The following is a 16,296-nucleotide window of genomic DNA, read 5'->3' on the forward strand; positions in this document are numbered from 1 at the left end:
GGGAAAAGCTTCAACCCATCCGGTAAGAGTATCTACAAACACAAGGAGATACTTGAATCCCTTAGAAGGGACCAGCTCTGTGAAGTCCACAATTAGGCTTTCCATGGGGACATATCCCACATGTTGGATTCCAGGAGGTTGTACCGGTCCCTGCCTGGGATTGTTTTTAGCACAAAGAACACATTTCTGTGAAATGCAAGTTGCTAATTGTGATAGGTTAATAATATACAACTTCCGACTGAGACTCTCTCTGGTTGCAGTACCGCCAAGGTGAGTAGATTCATGATAATTTCTTACAATTGTGCCTGCTAGATGATGAGGTACATAAATCCTATTGTCCGGCAGGATCATCCAACCGTCCTTCACAACTGCTCCTTCCTGTTCAGCCCACTTCCTCTCTTCTGGGGTATAGTGAGGTTTAACTTCTTCTGGAACTACCTCTGGTATGAGGGCTGCTATAAATCCTCCCACAGGCTTTTGGGCTGCCTCTCGGGCTGCTTTGTCAGCAGCATGATTTCCTCTGGTTATTGGATCCCTTCCTCGTCCATGACCTTTGCAGTGCATTACAGCAATCTGTTCTGGAGCCCATACTGCTTCTAACAGGATTTCTACTTCAGGTCCATATTTCAAGGCCTTCCCGTGGGCTCCTATTAGACCTCTTTCTTTCCATAGAGCACCATGTGCATGCAGGGTTAAGAAGGCATATTTAGAATCAGTATAGATGTTTGCCTTACATCCGGCTGCCAATTGCAGAGCTCTAGTTAAACCTATAAGTTCAGCCTTTTGTGCTGAGGTGCCAGCAGGCAAAGCTTCAGCTTCCACAACTTCCTCATTGGTGACCACAGCATATCCTGCTCGTCTGGCACCTTCATGCAGGTAACTGCTACCATCAGTATAATATACAACATCTGGATTTTTCAATGGTTCATCTTTCAGATCGGGTCTACTGGAATAAACTTCATCCATTACTTGGAGACAATCATGTGATTCTTCATCATCTACCTCTGGTAGGGGCAGCAAAGTCGCTGGATTGAGCATATTCACTACTCGTAGATGAATCCTGGGATTTTCACACAATAGGCCTTGGTACCTAGCCATCCTTGGGTTCGTTAGCCAATAACTACCCTTATATTCCATGAGCGTCAGAACAGCATGAGGTACATTCACATACATCGTCTGGCCGAAGGTAAATTTATCAGCTTCTTTGACAAGGCTTGCAGTGGCCGCTACTGCCCTTAGGCATGGAGGCCATCCTTTTGCTACTGAGTCCAATTGTTTTGACAAATAAGCTACTGGACGGTTCCAACTTCCTAATCTCTGGGTCAGGACTGCCGCTGCAATCCCATTCTGTTCATGTACATACAGCTGAAAGGGTTTTTCCGAATTAGGCAGTCCAAGGGCTGGGGCCTCCATAAGTCGTTGTTTGATAACTAAAAAGGCTTGTTGCTGCTCAGGTCCCCATACGAATGGGTCCTTTTCTGCACCTCGAGTGCTTTCATGTAAGGGTTTGGCCAGACTGCTGAAATCAGGTATCCATAGTCTACAAAACCCTGCTGTTCCCAGGAATCCTCTGAGTTGTTTCCTTGTGGTAGGTTCCTTGATAAGGCAAATAGCTTCTTTCCTCTCTGGTCTCAATGCTCGTTGTTGGTGTGAGATGTCAAAGCCCAAATATTTGACCTTTTCTAAACATAACTGTGCCTTTTTCTGGGAAACTCGGTAGCCAGCTTGCCAGAGCAAGTGGAGCAGTTCCTCTGTACCTTCTTTACAGGTATCAAAATCCTTTGCTGCTAGTATAAGGTCATCTACATATTGCAGAACCACCTTTTCTCCAGGTATTGAGGGGTAACTTGTTAGATCCTTCGCCAAGGCAGTGCCAAATAAAGTTGGGGAATTTTTGAATCCCTGGGGCAATCTCGTCCAAGTTAGCTGGCCTTTTGTTCCTGTCAAAGGGTCTTCCCACTGGAAGGCAAATATAGGTTGGCTCTGTGGTGCCAGCCGGCAACAGAAGAATGCATCTTTCAAGTCCAATACAGTAAAAAATGTTGCTTCTGGTGGGATCAAACTCAGCAGGGTGTATGGGTTTGGTACATTTGGGTGCAAGGTCTCGATAGCCTGGTTTATGAGCCTCAAGTCCTGCACTGGCCTGTATTCATCTGTCCCAGGTTTTCGAACAGGCAAAAGGGGTGTGTTCCATTCTGATTGGCAGGGCTTAAGCAGACCATATTTTAATAGGCGGTCCAAATGTTTCTGGATGCCCTCTGCTGCTCGCCGGGGTAAAGGATATTGCTTTACAGATACAGGGGTAGCCATAGGTTTTAAGGTTACTACAATTGGAGCTATATTCTTAGCCATTCCTGGGGGGCTATTTTCGGCCCATACTCCTGGTGGCACCTGTAGAGTTCGGAGGAGCTTGTTTAACTCTGTATCCAATGTGGGTTGGACTTGCAGGGCTGACATTAGGCGCCATGATTGTTCCTTAGGTACTGAGAGGGAAATTATTCCTGCTGCCTTTGATGGCAGTTTCATTTCTGGACCTCGAGGAGTGAAGGTGATTTGGGCCTGCAATTTGGACAGCATATCTCTACCTAAGAGAGGTATTGGACACTCAGGTATATACAAAAACTGATGGGTTAAACGATGTCCCCCAATCTGGCATTCCAAAGGTTGGAGGAAAGACCTCTTAGCTGACTGACCAGTGGCACTTTTAATGACTACACTTTTGGATGCCTTTTTCTGCAATAGTTCTGGGAGTACTGAGTATTCAGCCCCAGTATCAATCATAAAGTCTATTAAATGGCTTCCTAATTGAATCGTGACCGTGGGCTCCTGGAAGCCTAACTTTATGGAGTCCGGTCTTTCCTAGTCTTGGGTAAAATCCTCCTCTGCCAGTCCAATGACATTGTCCCTACTCCGTCCTTGTCCAGGTCTCTGATATCTTCCATCTCGGATCATTCCCCGTCCCCGTCCCTGGTTTCTTGGGCCGGAGCCTGGTCCTGGGCCTGGGCGTACTTCTTCCAACCTCAGGGGTTCAGGACATTCCCGCTTCCAATGACCCTCCTTCTTGCAATTCGCACATTGATTCCTTCCCAGTGGTGGATTCCTTCCCCGCCCTCTTCCTCCATTTAAGGGGCGGTAGTCTTGCTTCACTGCTGTGGCCAGCATTACCATCTTTTCCTTCTGCCACTTCTTCTTCTCTTGTTTCTCAGCCTCATCCCTATTCCGATAAACTCGGCGTGCAATGGCCATAATTTGGCTCATCAGCATCCCTTCCCATCCTTCTGATTTCTGAATTTTCTTACGAATGTCAGAAGCGCACTGGGCCACAAATGTAGCAGTAATCATTCTGCTGTTTTCAGGGGCTTCAGGGTCAAAAGGAGTCCATATACGATAGGCTTCTTGCAGCCTCTCTAAAAAGTCTCCTGGACTCTCATTTGGTTTCTGTTCTACTTCTGAGACTTTAGACATATTAGTGGGCTTCTGGCATGCCCTGCGGATACCTTGCACAAGCGTCTGGCGATAGGTGGTAAGCCTGGCCAGGTGAATTACATTGTTTGGATCCCAATTAGGATCTTCCAAGGGAAAGTTGTCTTGGAGATGACGGTCAATATTAAAAATATTTCCCACTCTGGCCTGCTCACGCAAATATATCTGTGCCTTTTCAATTATGTCTCTCCTTTCCTCAGTGGTGAACAGAGTATTCAGGAGCTGGCGGCAATCTGTCCAAGTAGGACTATGAGTATTTATTATTGAAGTCACCAAGTCCATCATAGCCTGAGGTTTTTCTGCAAAAGATGGGGTGTGTGTTTTCCAATTCATCAGATCCGTAGTTGTGAATGGAATGTACTGGAGGGTCGAAGTTCGAGGTGGCCGTGGTCCGGGTTGCCCATTAACCAGCACAGGCTCCTCAAGTGCATCAAATACTCTTCTGAGAGGGGCTACTACGTGATCTTTCTCTTCGCTTTGCTCTAGGGGCCTCAAATCATAGGGGATGGTATTTGTCCCAAGGCGTTCTTTTAGCAGCTTTATACGCCTGGCTGTATTGCTAGCTGACCGATTAAGGTCTCCCTGTAACTTCTGTAATAATTCTCTAGGATTTGGATGTACAGGAGTTTGGGGTAGGCAATCAGTTGTTCCACTAAAAGAGACTGTAGATGGAGTTCTACTGGGACTCACAGATGGAATAACCGCTTCTGCTTGGGCTTTATTATAGGCCTCCAATGCCTCCTGAAGATATTTATCATAATCTATCAAGGAATCAAGTTCTGTGACTCCAGCCCCATTATTCATTCCACTTTCTTGCCTTGGGGTTACAACTGGTGGAGTGTTTGGATTAGGCTCCCTTCGATGTGGAGCATAGGGTGGAGGTGGAAGCAGCTCTTCCTCTGGTCCCTCAAAAATGGGTTTGAGTTTATTTGGCAAGATTCCTTTCCTAGCTTCGGCTTTTACAGCCAATAATTTGCATCGTTGGACTTTGCATTCCCTTATCCATGGAGGATTTTTATTTAATGTGCTCAGCCAGGAATCTATATATGAAAATTGTTCTGGGCACCCTCCAGTTTCTTTGGCGATGTTAGACCAAAGTTTGCTTACTAAATTTATATCAAAGGTTCCTTGAGATGGCCATTCAGTATTTTGCTTCGGCCACTCTAATTCACATAACGTTCTCAGGCGCTCTGGCGTCATTTTGACTCCATATGCCCCTGAGAAGGCTTTCTTAAAATTATTTAACATACATTCAAGAGGTGTATTTTCCCCTTTTGAACTCCCAACTCCCATTGTATGGCCCTGTGAAGTATCCACTCAGTCACTCACACACACGCTTCGTGGATTTCCTTGCCTGGTGAAGTCGCCTTACCAGGAACCGAAGTACTGCCCACTCCACACTCAGGTCAGCTACAGATTGCTCTGTACTTTCTCACACATACAATGCGCTAGATACTTCACCACACACTACCTCCCATTCTTCCCTTTTCCCCCACCAGATCACCATCTGATGTATCCAACCACCTAGCGTACTCAGTTCCCACTTACTGAGACGCAGAAGTTTGATCAAGACTTCTCTTCCTCCCAGTTAATTGGAGGGCCAAAAATCCCTTTGTGCACTTACCCTTGGTTGGTTCCGTTTCCCCCCGGTCCGTCGCCGCCAGTGAGCAGGGTATCAGACAGACGAGACTTCTGCGTCCCCCCTGGAAAAATTTACCAGTGCGCGCTTGGGTAAGCAGTTTAGAGATCCTCTCTCTTGTACCCTGCCCAATAGGGCGAAGGGGCTGCGTTCCAGCAGACCACTTATCCGAGTCACAGGAGCACCATAAAATGTAGCATCCTGCTTGTGGTTAACGCTTAGCTGGAATGAAATATTCAACGCAGCAATAGAGAAATTAAAATAATTATTTATTTGTCAGACAAATAAATGAGAGGCACAGTGGTATATGGTTACCAAGCTCTGGCCTGGCCTCCTGCCATTATGGCCAGCACTTATATTCCCTTAATCCAGCCCCCTTTGCTCCTCCTTTGGCTGCCTCTGTCCAATCAGCCTGGTTGGATTTCCTATTGGCTGATTGCTATATCCAATCCTAAAAGATACACCCATATCCTCCTGTCCTTATATGGAGGACAAAGAGCTATATATTGTTACATCTATAAATGACAAATAAGTAGTAATATATCTTACATGTGTCTCAACAAGGAATCTTAATTACCAGCTCACCTCTTGCCCTCCTTGCCCTATTGCCTTCTAAAACAAATGGTTAATCTTAAATTTTTATCTTAAACATATGTCAAGGATCTTGAGTTTCACATCAACATTGAAAGATATCCTTCATTTGAAGGTTTCTAAACAAATGTCTGACAGCCATATATCAGGACAGCCCAGATGGCGTCTCTTTGTCTAGCAAGAGGGCTGGGCTGGTGTCTGACTTAATTCCAGGATAAATACAACTCTTTACAACTATATGAAATAAGAATCTAGCATTTCTAAATCCTTTGCATAATTACATTTAAGCCAATATATTTAATACACAACACAGATAGCCTCTTAAAAGGAATAAGGCCTTTTTAAAGTAGAGAGAGAAAGAAAAAAGAACTCAGTTTAAAACAGTTTCAGAAGAAGCCTCCCCCCCTTCAGCCAGCTGCTTCAGCCAGCTGCTTTGTTTCCATTAGCTCTTCCCATATTTATTGAAACTCTCTCAGTTTAAGAAACAGCTTTAAAAAGACTTCCCAAAAAGCCTCTCTTTCTGCCAGCTAGATGCTTCTCCATTTGGTCTTGGCCTTTTTAACCTTAGAAGATCTGGCTCATTTTACTGGGAGGCACATTGGCATCATTTTACTATTTACTCATTCCTAATCATGTTTATCTCTGCCTTTTTTATCTTCTATAACATGTAGGGTCAGTGCCTTACTCAGTCTGTAATTTCAGCTTTTACGACTTTGAGATTTGTTTTCTGCTATCAATCAAAAGGGGCCCCTTGTCTAAGAGGAAGAAAACACTGTCAGTATTTTCTTAAGCAGCTAGCCTTCTTGCCTGGCATGAAACGTTTGAAAATCTTTTAGGCTCTCTCTTTAATATACAAGTCCTGATCAAACATTAATAAAATGCAGGCTTATGCCTGATGCCTCAAAGGTACCCCTAACCATTAGGTTCAGTCACAGACAACTCTGGGGTTGCAGCGCTCATCTCGCTCTATAGGCCGAGGGTCTGAGTCATGTGGCCAGCATGACTAAGCCGCTTCTGGCAAAACCAGAGCAGTGCACGGAAACACCATTTACCTTCCCACCGAAGCGGTACTTATTTATCTACTTGCACTTGATGTGCTTTCGAACTGCTAGGTGGGCAGGAGCTGGGACAGAGCAACGGGAGCTCAGCCCGTGGTGGGGGTTCGAACTGCCGACCTTCTGATCGGCAAGCCCAAGGCTCAGTGATTTACACCACAGTGCCACCCGCATCCCCTAATTAGGAACATAGTCTCTAGTTAACTGAACGTACAATTGCAGCCTTTGTCATTTTAGCTCAATAGGTGACATACTCCAATATTTCGCTAAATATGCAGCTGATTTATACTTTTTTTCCAGCTTGGAAAACAATGCTTTGAGGACTGAGGAGGAGGGTGGGTAAATTGTTAGTGCTATTGTGCTACAGGACAGGTACAGACGGTGGCACCCTTCTTTCCCTTTTAGTACTCGGGAAGTAAGATAAAAGGGGAAGGGAAAGGACCCCTGGACAGTTAAGTCCAGTCAAAGGCGACTATGGGGTTGCGGCGCTCATCTCGCTTTCAGGCCTAGGAAGCCGGCATTTGTCCAGACAGCTTTCCGGGTCATGTGACCAACATGACTAAACTGCTTTTGGTGCAACAGAACACCGTGATGGATACCAGAGCGCACAGAAATGCCGTTTAGCTTCCCGCCACAGAGGTACCTATTTATCTACTCGCACTGGCATGCTTTCGAACAGCTAGGTTGGCAGGAGCTGGGACAGAGCAACGGGAGCTCACCTCATTGTGGGGATTCGAATCACTGACCTTCTGATCGGCAAGCCCAAGAGGCTCAGTTGTTTAGACCATAACACCACGTGCATCACCTACTCGGGAATCAGACTCTATAAAACATGTCTTCCTGTTCTGTAATTTCTATGCCGGAGATGAACAGCATACCATTGTCCCTTTGCTGACCAAACTCGTGGGGAGGTCAGTTCCATTTTATGTTAAATACCTAATGGAAGATTAAGACCCAGAGAAGTCACTGGCAGTAGCTAAATTTCTACAAGTAGCAATGAACTAATTAGTTCAGGGACTAATTCGAAATTACTGCAGTTTTATGTGATGGCTCTTATGTTGCATGTGGAATTCTGTTTTGCTCTGAGATTCTTGTGTACAGTACACTTTTTTTATTTCTGACCTATTGATTGTAATGAATCGATTGATTGATTGTTGCTGTCATTTCCTCAATATCTGTCTTGTTTTTCAGTCAAACTGACTGCCAAGGCAAGTATCAAAGCCAGAAGAAGAACTACTTACTTCATCAGGAAAAGGGCTAACAGGAAGGGAAGAGTATCATTCAATTGTCCAGACTCTACAGTCAGGCCCTCATTATGGGCTCCTGTGAGGATAAAGAAAGATTGAAAAGAAGATCAGAGAAGCACAATAGTGTTTAGAGAACCCCAGGACTCCAGTATAGACCATCACCACCATGAGAGCATCCGGGAATCTGGATCTTGGTGATTGTGGTTTGTACAAACTACAGTTCCTCATATTCCGAACAGGAAACTGTGGTTTTGTTATAAGCCCCAAACAAAAGGTTTGAGCTTCCTTCTCTCCCATACAAAGAAGCCTGGGCAGTGCAGAAGCCCAAAGCTCAGACTCTCATTCTCATCACAACAAATAGAAAAGCCAAGTTTGTGCTCTGGTTCCAAAGAGCCAGAGAAGCACTCTAGCAAGTATCGTATACTTGCAGGAACTCTTCTCTCACTATCCACTAGCCTGTGCTTTAAGATCTACAGAGGAGACCCTCTGATCCCACTGATGAGCATAGCTCACGGGGCTGTAATGTGCAGAGGACCTTTTCAGTTGTGTTACCCCATCCATGGAACTGTCTCCCCTAAGGGTACAGTTGGCTCCCTCCTTGTTGAGTTTCAGGCATGGCACAGCATGAAAACACAGCTCTTTAAGCCAGAGTAGTGCCGTTTGGTTTTATATTAGGATTCCTGCCCTAGTTTTCTTTAATGGTTTGGATTCTGTAATGGCAGGACTATTTACTTGATTGTTAGTATATGTTTTACTGCTTTATTGTGTATTTTGTTAATTTAACAGGAGGGAGGTAGAAACTGCTCTTGGGATTTTTATTTTTATGAAGACTGGTCAAAACAGAATAAACACATAAACAAAATAAACAAATGAATCCCTGCAGAGAAGCAGCATCCTTCATTTTATCTCCAATTCACTTTCCTGGTTTAACTTCTTTTTAAAAAGCAATATTCCAACTGGCTTAAACAAGCCACGTAATTTGCAATGCAAATGCAGAAGCTAATGTGGGTCCCAGAAAAATGCCTTGATCCTGAGGTAAACTGGGTTGCCTTTAGTAGCCTGAGTAAATAGACTCTTTGAAATTGTGCTTTTGCTGAAGGTACAGTTGGAAGTGAAACTGGCGAAACCATGGGGCCTGAGGGGGCCCGAGCCCCCTCAAAAATTCGTTTGGGGGGGCTCTGCCCCCCCAATAATCTCGGGCGCCCCTCCAGCAGAGCGCCACCGCCGCCCCTCCCCCAGCCCAAAATGCACAGGGTCGGGCTGCATGCCTCCTGCCCTCCCTCCCGAGCAAAAGCTCCACCCAATTTCCTTCGGAGCTGATTAATAGACGCAGCACGCTCTCCCCTATTCGCTCACGAGGAGGCGGCGCCACTTTATCTGCATATTCATGAGCTTATTTATTATTCATGAGCTTTCGCGGGCTCCCCCAATATTTTTTATAAGTCGGCGCCCCTGGGCGAAACTGTCGTGCTCTCTTGTTACTTTTCCTATTGCCAGGAGATGTAAAGTTGCTAATGCAATCTTGCTATATTTATAGTATTGGAATTTTGTGGTTTTAAAATATGCTGTTATATTTGCTATTATGTTGCAGTTTTATTATGAAATTGCTCTTGTAACGCTTGATTTTGAGATGCACAGTGGTACCTTGGCTCCCAAACAAATTGGCTCCCAAACGCCGCAAATCTGGAAATAAGTGTTCCGGTTTGCGAATATTTTTTTTGGAAGCCAAATGTCCTTTTCGTCTGTCGGCATTGTTTCTGGGGCCAATCAGAAGCCAAGCCTTGGCTTGCTAACATTTTGGAAGTCAAATGGTCTTCCAAACGGATTGAGTTCAGGAACCAAGATACCACTATATTCCTGTTTCCGTTGTTGCAAGCTGCTTTGAGCATGGTTTCTTTTGTGGAAAAGAGGGAAACACATAAAATAATGGAGGGAGGAATGAACAACGATCAGATGATCAAATGTGGCCTGTATGTGTTCATTAAAAGGTTCTTATATCAGTTAGACAAGCTGTACCCACAAATAGTCATTTGTACCCCCACTGTGCTTAAGCAGTCCTTAAAATTCCTAGGGTTGTATCCAAGACCAGTCCTACCTAGAGTGGAGCCATTAAAATTAATGGACCTGATCCACTTAGGTCTATCCAATGGGACTTCTCTGAGTAGAACCTAGTTGGATGCAACCTCTAAAGTCTGGCATCCACTTCATTACCTGTTGTAGTGGAGTTTAGCAGAAACTGCAGAGTGTGGTTTCCAAAAGGGCTTATCCCAAGACAGATGATGGTAAGGTCTCCATCTAGGGTTCCTGTCCAGTTTAAGAAGCTGGTGGCCTCCTTCCCTCGGACCCAGGAAGAGACCTGCAGGTTCCCATTAGTATCATTCCCACTGAGGACCTCCCCACCCAAATGCCACTGGAGCTGGCCTGGAGGGCTGGGGTGCAGGGAGCAGGTACAGAGGAAGCCATTGTGTTCGTGCCAACATGTGGCATTTGTCCGGGTGTTGCTGAGCCCAAGGACATCTGGAAAGGAGGGGGCGGAGTAAGGGAGAATTAATTATATACAGGGAGGGAATCTCTGCCTGTGATGGCACAACAGAGCAGTAGAGGGCACACTGCAGATGACAACAAGCAATGCTGAAAATGTTATCTAATACAGAGATTATAATATATAATAAAATAATAATAATTTTTATTTATACCCTGCCCTTCCCAGTTCGAAAACCGGGCTCAGGATGGCTAACAACAAATTTAAAACACTTAATTGTAAACGCAGCATAAAATACAGTATAAAAACATGAATAACAATAAAATTCAAAGTTCAGAAATCAATTTAGGGGAAATCCATCTAATAAGCATGAGATAATCACCAGGGCTAGCTGGCTGAATTAGCCCTACTTGGGCCAGCAAGGAGGCCAGAATTAGCTGTGGGGTCTCGGAGCGGGTAATCTTCATAAAAGGGGAGGGAGAGGGAAGAGAAGGGAAATAAAAGATCAGGCTGAATTCAAATTAAAGGCCAGGTGGAATAGCTCTGTCTTACAGGCCCGACGGGAGGAGGTTAAATCCTGAAGGGCCCTAGTCTCATGGGACAGAGCATTCCACCAGGTCGGAGCCATCACTGAAAAGACCCTGGGTCTGATGGAGGATAGTCTGACTTCCTTAGGGCCCGGGACCTCTAAACTATGGTTACTCATGGACCTTAAAGTCCTCTGCGGGGCATACCAGGAGAGGCGGTCCCATAAATAAGATGCTGCTGGGATTATTTTAAAGAGATGATGCCTTGAGAGTCTGTTGGGACTAGAGCTGGGGAGGGGATTGGTTTTGTTGGTATTTTAACGAGAAGCTACCTAATTCACACTTTCTGAACCAACCCACAAACCGAAACAGAGCTGCCCTTCAAAATTCACTCTTCTTCAATCCTCGAGATGAAGCTTTCCAGCCAACTAAGGTATAGAAAAATGGATATACAGTGGTACCTCGGGTTACATACGCTTCAGGTTACATACACTTCAGGTTACAGACTCTGCTAACCCAGAAATAATACCTCAGGTTAAGAACTTTGCTTCAGGATGAGAACAGAAATCGTGCGGCGGCAGCGGGAGGCTCCATTAGCTAAAGTGGTTCCTCAGGTTAAGAGCAGTTTCAGGTTAAGAACGGACCTCCGGAATGAATTAAGTATATAACCAGAGGCACCACTGTATTACAGAAAAGTAATACAGATATATTTTTTAAAAAACCCACTATACTAGTCAATATTACACACAAAAATATGTTTATTAGGAGAAATTCACACTAGGGTGCTGATTAATTTTTATGAGAATTTTCTTTTTGTTGTTACAGAGGGTTTACTGTGGTGAACTTCTCAGGGACCTCTGTAGAATCACCAAGCCCCCTTCCTCCCCCCCCACCTCCAACTTCATAGTGTTTGAGTAGGATGTGAAACAGCAGAGTGTTCTTATGTGGGAAGAAAGATATGAATCCTTGTGACTCACATGTGTGGGACAAATAACGAAAGAATTGGCTGGGCGCCTTGATTTGAAACATGGGGCTTTGCACACTCCAGCGGGAGAGAGACCCCCGAGAGCAGAGTTTAAACACACAAAAGTCAAGCAGCGGTATAGTGTTAGGAACATAGGTTGTGAGACCCTTTTGTCCTGTTTAGTCCACTTGCAAATAGCAAGTGTTTTTGCCTGCAATACAGGATGCCTGATTTTGCAGGTGAAAGCTTTGCCCATGTCACTTAAGCAGAGTGTTGTGGTGATTTGCAAGTCCAGCTTCCACGCTGCGCTGATGACTCCATGGAGAGCTGTTCTATGTTTTGGGCTCAGTTGACCAGGAGGTTTTGGATGGGATTTCCAAGCAGCTCCCTCCTCTTTCCAGCGATTCCAGGTTCCCCACTTTATTGTCACTTATGAAAATAATTGCCTCCCAGAACAAATATGTGGTGCCTCTTTCTCTTGACTTACTCTGGGAGCTTCCTCGAGACCCACCTTTTCTCTGAAGTCCTTGGCCCATCCCCTAGGCCTCACATCTTACTCTTCCTGTAACTGAAATAATGCATATTCTTTCTTGCCCTGTTGATACCTGGACTCCATTATGCTGTCCTTCTTCTTGCAGGGAGTTACAGATTGCAAGCACTTAGGGGCAGAGACCTGTCCCCTTCTACTCCATGGAGAGCTCTGCATAATCATGACATAATCATGATAATTCCAGCCCTACAATTATATGAACCAAAATAAATCAAGTAAGCAGCTTATGCAGATAAATCAATTTGCATTTCTCTCTCTTCTTACTGTCCAGGGAGAGGCGAGGCTGTACCTGACATAGTTATATATAAGAAGACTTTTCTCTAACCATGAAGCATCAAATAAAAACAAACTTGTCAAGGAACCAGGGGCATTGTGAGAAACTTATGGGATGAGGGCACAGATATATGACACAAACTTGAATAAAAACTGCATGTGCAAATTCCCAGCTGGCTCTGGGAAATCAAGATGGTGCCTGGCTGGACTTACATCAGCATCATGTTTTACACTGCATCTAACCAAGCAATAAGCAAAATAATTTGAATTATTAAGGGAGCAAGAGGTACCAGGTCCACTGCAAAAGGCTTAGGGCTTGAGCACCCTGCACCATCCCCTGAACAACAAGGAGAAGTAAGCAGAGGAGGAATGGAAAACCCACCTACCTGTCACAAGAAGCTGAAATGAAGCATAGCTATAGAGGAATGTGTCCTTTCTCAATTCTAAAGAAGTATTGCCCCTCATCTTCTAACTGGACATCACTGATGCTGAAGGAGCAGTCGCCTTGTTCTGGGTTCCCTTCTAACTGGAAACGGTTCTTGATGGAGGGGTCGATTCTCTGGCTCTCATCATTGGTGGCCACAAGATCACCTTTGACATAGCGTTTGGAAGAGGGAAGATAGTGTCTTGTCTCTGCATTCTTAAACCAGTAACCAAATAGCTTCTCCGAACTGTTCTGGTGCTGATTGTTGTAGGTGAACTGGAAGGGAGGGTGAACATAGAGGCCTCTCTGCACATAGACGGAGGCAGGCATTGTCAATGTAAAGCTAGGGCTTAGCTGACTCACCATACCTGCCAGAGGAAGTAAAAGGGGGGGAAATTGGAAACTTTTTAAATGTATGCTACAGCAGCAGCAAGAGTTCTCATCGCAAAGCATTGGAAGACACAAGATCTACCCACCTTGGAAGACTGGCAGATGCAACTAATAGACTATATGGAGATGGCGGAAATGACTGGCAGAATCTGAGACCAGGGAGAGGAGTCGGTGGAGGAAGATTGGAAGAAATTTAAAATTTATTTGCAGAAATATTGTAAAATTTTTGAATGTTGAGGACATTGAAATGAACCGCAGGGGCTTTAGCAACAAAGTAAAATGTAAGATTGGATTAATAACAGATAAATTAATAGGATATGAATTTGCTGAATTAATTCTCAAAAGGGATACAATAACGGGAGATGTGAGGAAGTCGGGAAAATAAGTTAATGGAAGATTAGAAACTAAGAAAGAGGGAATTTTTGTTTTTTATTAGTATATGTGTTTTTAACTTCTTTTTCTTTTTCTTTTGATGTGTTCAATGTTTGTATTTTTGTATTATTGCTTTTTTGTGATTTTGTGTTTTCTTTGTCTTGGTATATTTTCTTGAATGTTTTTCTATTGTGAAAACTTAATAAAATATTTATAAAAAAGGGGGGAAATTAACGGGTTAAAATTATCTGATATTTCCAGTTTGCCATCTACCCCCGTTCTGTACATGAGGCTACAGTCCTATAGTCCTTGGGGAGGCATCTGAGGGGGTCATGGGATGCATCAGAGCTCTATCTGCCAGGTCAGAGAGAGAGCCGATATTGGCAAGGGGAACCTGATGTCACACACAGGCACACACGCACACCCCATTCTCTGTTGTCCTAGTAATCTCCATAGCTCCTTATTGGCCCTATGAACATCAGTAGAGCCAATAAAGGGACAGGGAATGTAGGGGCAGCAGTTTTGGAGCATGACAAGGATGAACTGATGGGAAGCCTCTGAAGGATATATAGAGGGCCCAAAACAGGCACTTACTGTCTTGAAAGACCTACATTGGCTCCCAGTACATTTCCAAGCACAATTCAAAGTGTTGGTGCTGACCTTTGAAGCCCTAAACAGCCTCGGGCCCGTATACCTGAAGGAACATTTCCACCCCCATCATTCAGCCCAGACACTGAGGTCCAGCTCCGAAGGCCTTCTGGTGGTTCCCTCACTGTGAGAAGTGAGGTTACAGGGAACCAGGCAGAGAGCCTTCTCGGTAGTGGCGCCTGCCTTGTGGAACGCTCTCCCATCAGATGTCAAGGAAATAAACAACTATCTGATGTTTAGAATTATTTCTGTAGCCTAGTCTACACAGGAATGGGCACAGCTGACACACCATTGTTATTATTATTATTATTATATATTTATTGATACCCCGCTTTTTCCCCTGACAGGGACTCAAGGTGGTTTACAGATAAAATATGAACAGTTGAAAGTACAGGGGGGAAATCCCACTAATTAAACAACAATTAAACATTAATACTTTTTTTAAAAAAAACCACTGTCTGTCTGTCTGTCTGTCTGTCTCTCTCTCTATATATACAAACAAAATATATACGAACAAAATAAAAATAGCACAGCACCAGTCCTTTCATTTAAAACAATCAGTTCCCAAAGTCTGTTCCTCACAGGCTAGTGAAAGGGCAAAGAGGAGGGAGCCAGTCTAATTTCTCTAGGGAGGGAGTTCCAAAGTCTGGGGGCAGCCACCAAGAAGGCCCTCTTCTGCGTCCCTATCAAGCATCTCTACTAAGCTGGGCAAAGGCATTCCTGACCCCCATCACCTCCTGGGAATCTAGATGCAAGGCTGAATCAAGGAGCACCCGCCCCTCAAATGCCAGCAAACCCGGTTCTTCAATCAGAGTACCATCCTACCCCTCTTCCAGAGCCCTTCTGACCAAGAACACATCCATCTTGTCATGCTTACCTTTGCAGAGCAGGGAGAGGATCAGGATTGTTGCTGTCATTATAGAGGAGACCAAACTTTCAGTCTTCCTGGTAATGTTTGGAAGCCTCAAGCTCTTCTCCCCCTTCATCCCTTTCCAGCTGTGATGCCCTTGGACAGGTGACCTGCCAAGGAGATAGCAGAGAGACCCACCTTGGGCGTTTTCTTTTGTGAAGGGGAGGTCAGAAAGCCTACTGTGCTCAGTGGTCCTGTCTTGCAGCTCAAACAGCAAGCCCTGGAAACCTCACTCAGTTGCGTCTCCCGTTAGGGTCAGGTGCAAAGAGGGAAAGAGACCAGCTGAACTGTCACAGTTCGGTTCCTCTTATTCGGTTCCAAAAGCAACAAATGGCTGCAGAAGGAGGGATCTGAGAACGGGCTGCTTGACACCTGTGAATCAAGAGCAGGGTGTATCTAGGGGTGTATCTGCGGGGTGCAGGGTGTATCTGCGGGGTGCAAAAATTGTGTCTCTCCACTCTGGCTCAAAGGGATTAGGAATCCACCCACCTGTCTGCTTGTCCCCCAGGCCTCTCCTCTGCTGCTCTAGGTGGCCAGGCGAGGTGTGTAGCCTCCTCTGGGCACCTCAGTGGAGGAATCTTGAGGAAAGTCAGAGAGAATGGGCAAGAGTTGCAGAAGGAGAAAAAAGAAAGGGGAAGAGGAAAGAGGCAGAAGAGACAGAAGCCAGTGGCTACAGAAGCCAGGGCAGGGGGTTGCTGCTTAAGGCACAGGTGTAGAGAAATAGAGGAAGGAAAACTCACC

The 16,296-nt window shown here is 45.0% G+C and overlaps 1 long non-coding RNA gene and 1 pseudogene across 2 annotated transcripts in view; one reads left to right on the plus strand and one right to left on the minus strand.

The window, feature by feature from the left end:
- LOC308590124 (chemerin-like receptor 1 pseudogene) overlaps nt 1–16,296 on the plus strand; it is a 284,026-nt pseudogene that overhangs the window by 22,646 nt on the left and 245,084 nt on the right. The gene's annotated exons all lie outside the window — the stretch shown is intronic.
- Nucleotides 10,474–15,743, minus strand: LOC308590177. Its single transcript, XR_014009705.1, has 3 exons — nt 15,523–15,743; nt 13,198–13,603; nt 10,474–10,532 (listed from the first exon to the last, which is right to left on the minus strand). It is a non-coding gene; the product is annotated as an uncharacterized lncRNA (long non-coding RNA).

Source organism: Podarcis bocagei (genome assembly GCF_964188305.1).
Source record: "Podarcis bocagei genome assembly, chromosome: 7".
In the NCBI taxonomy this organism is placed as follows: Eukaryota; Metazoa; Chordata; class Lepidosauria; order Squamata; family Lacertidae; genus Podarcis; species Podarcis bocagei.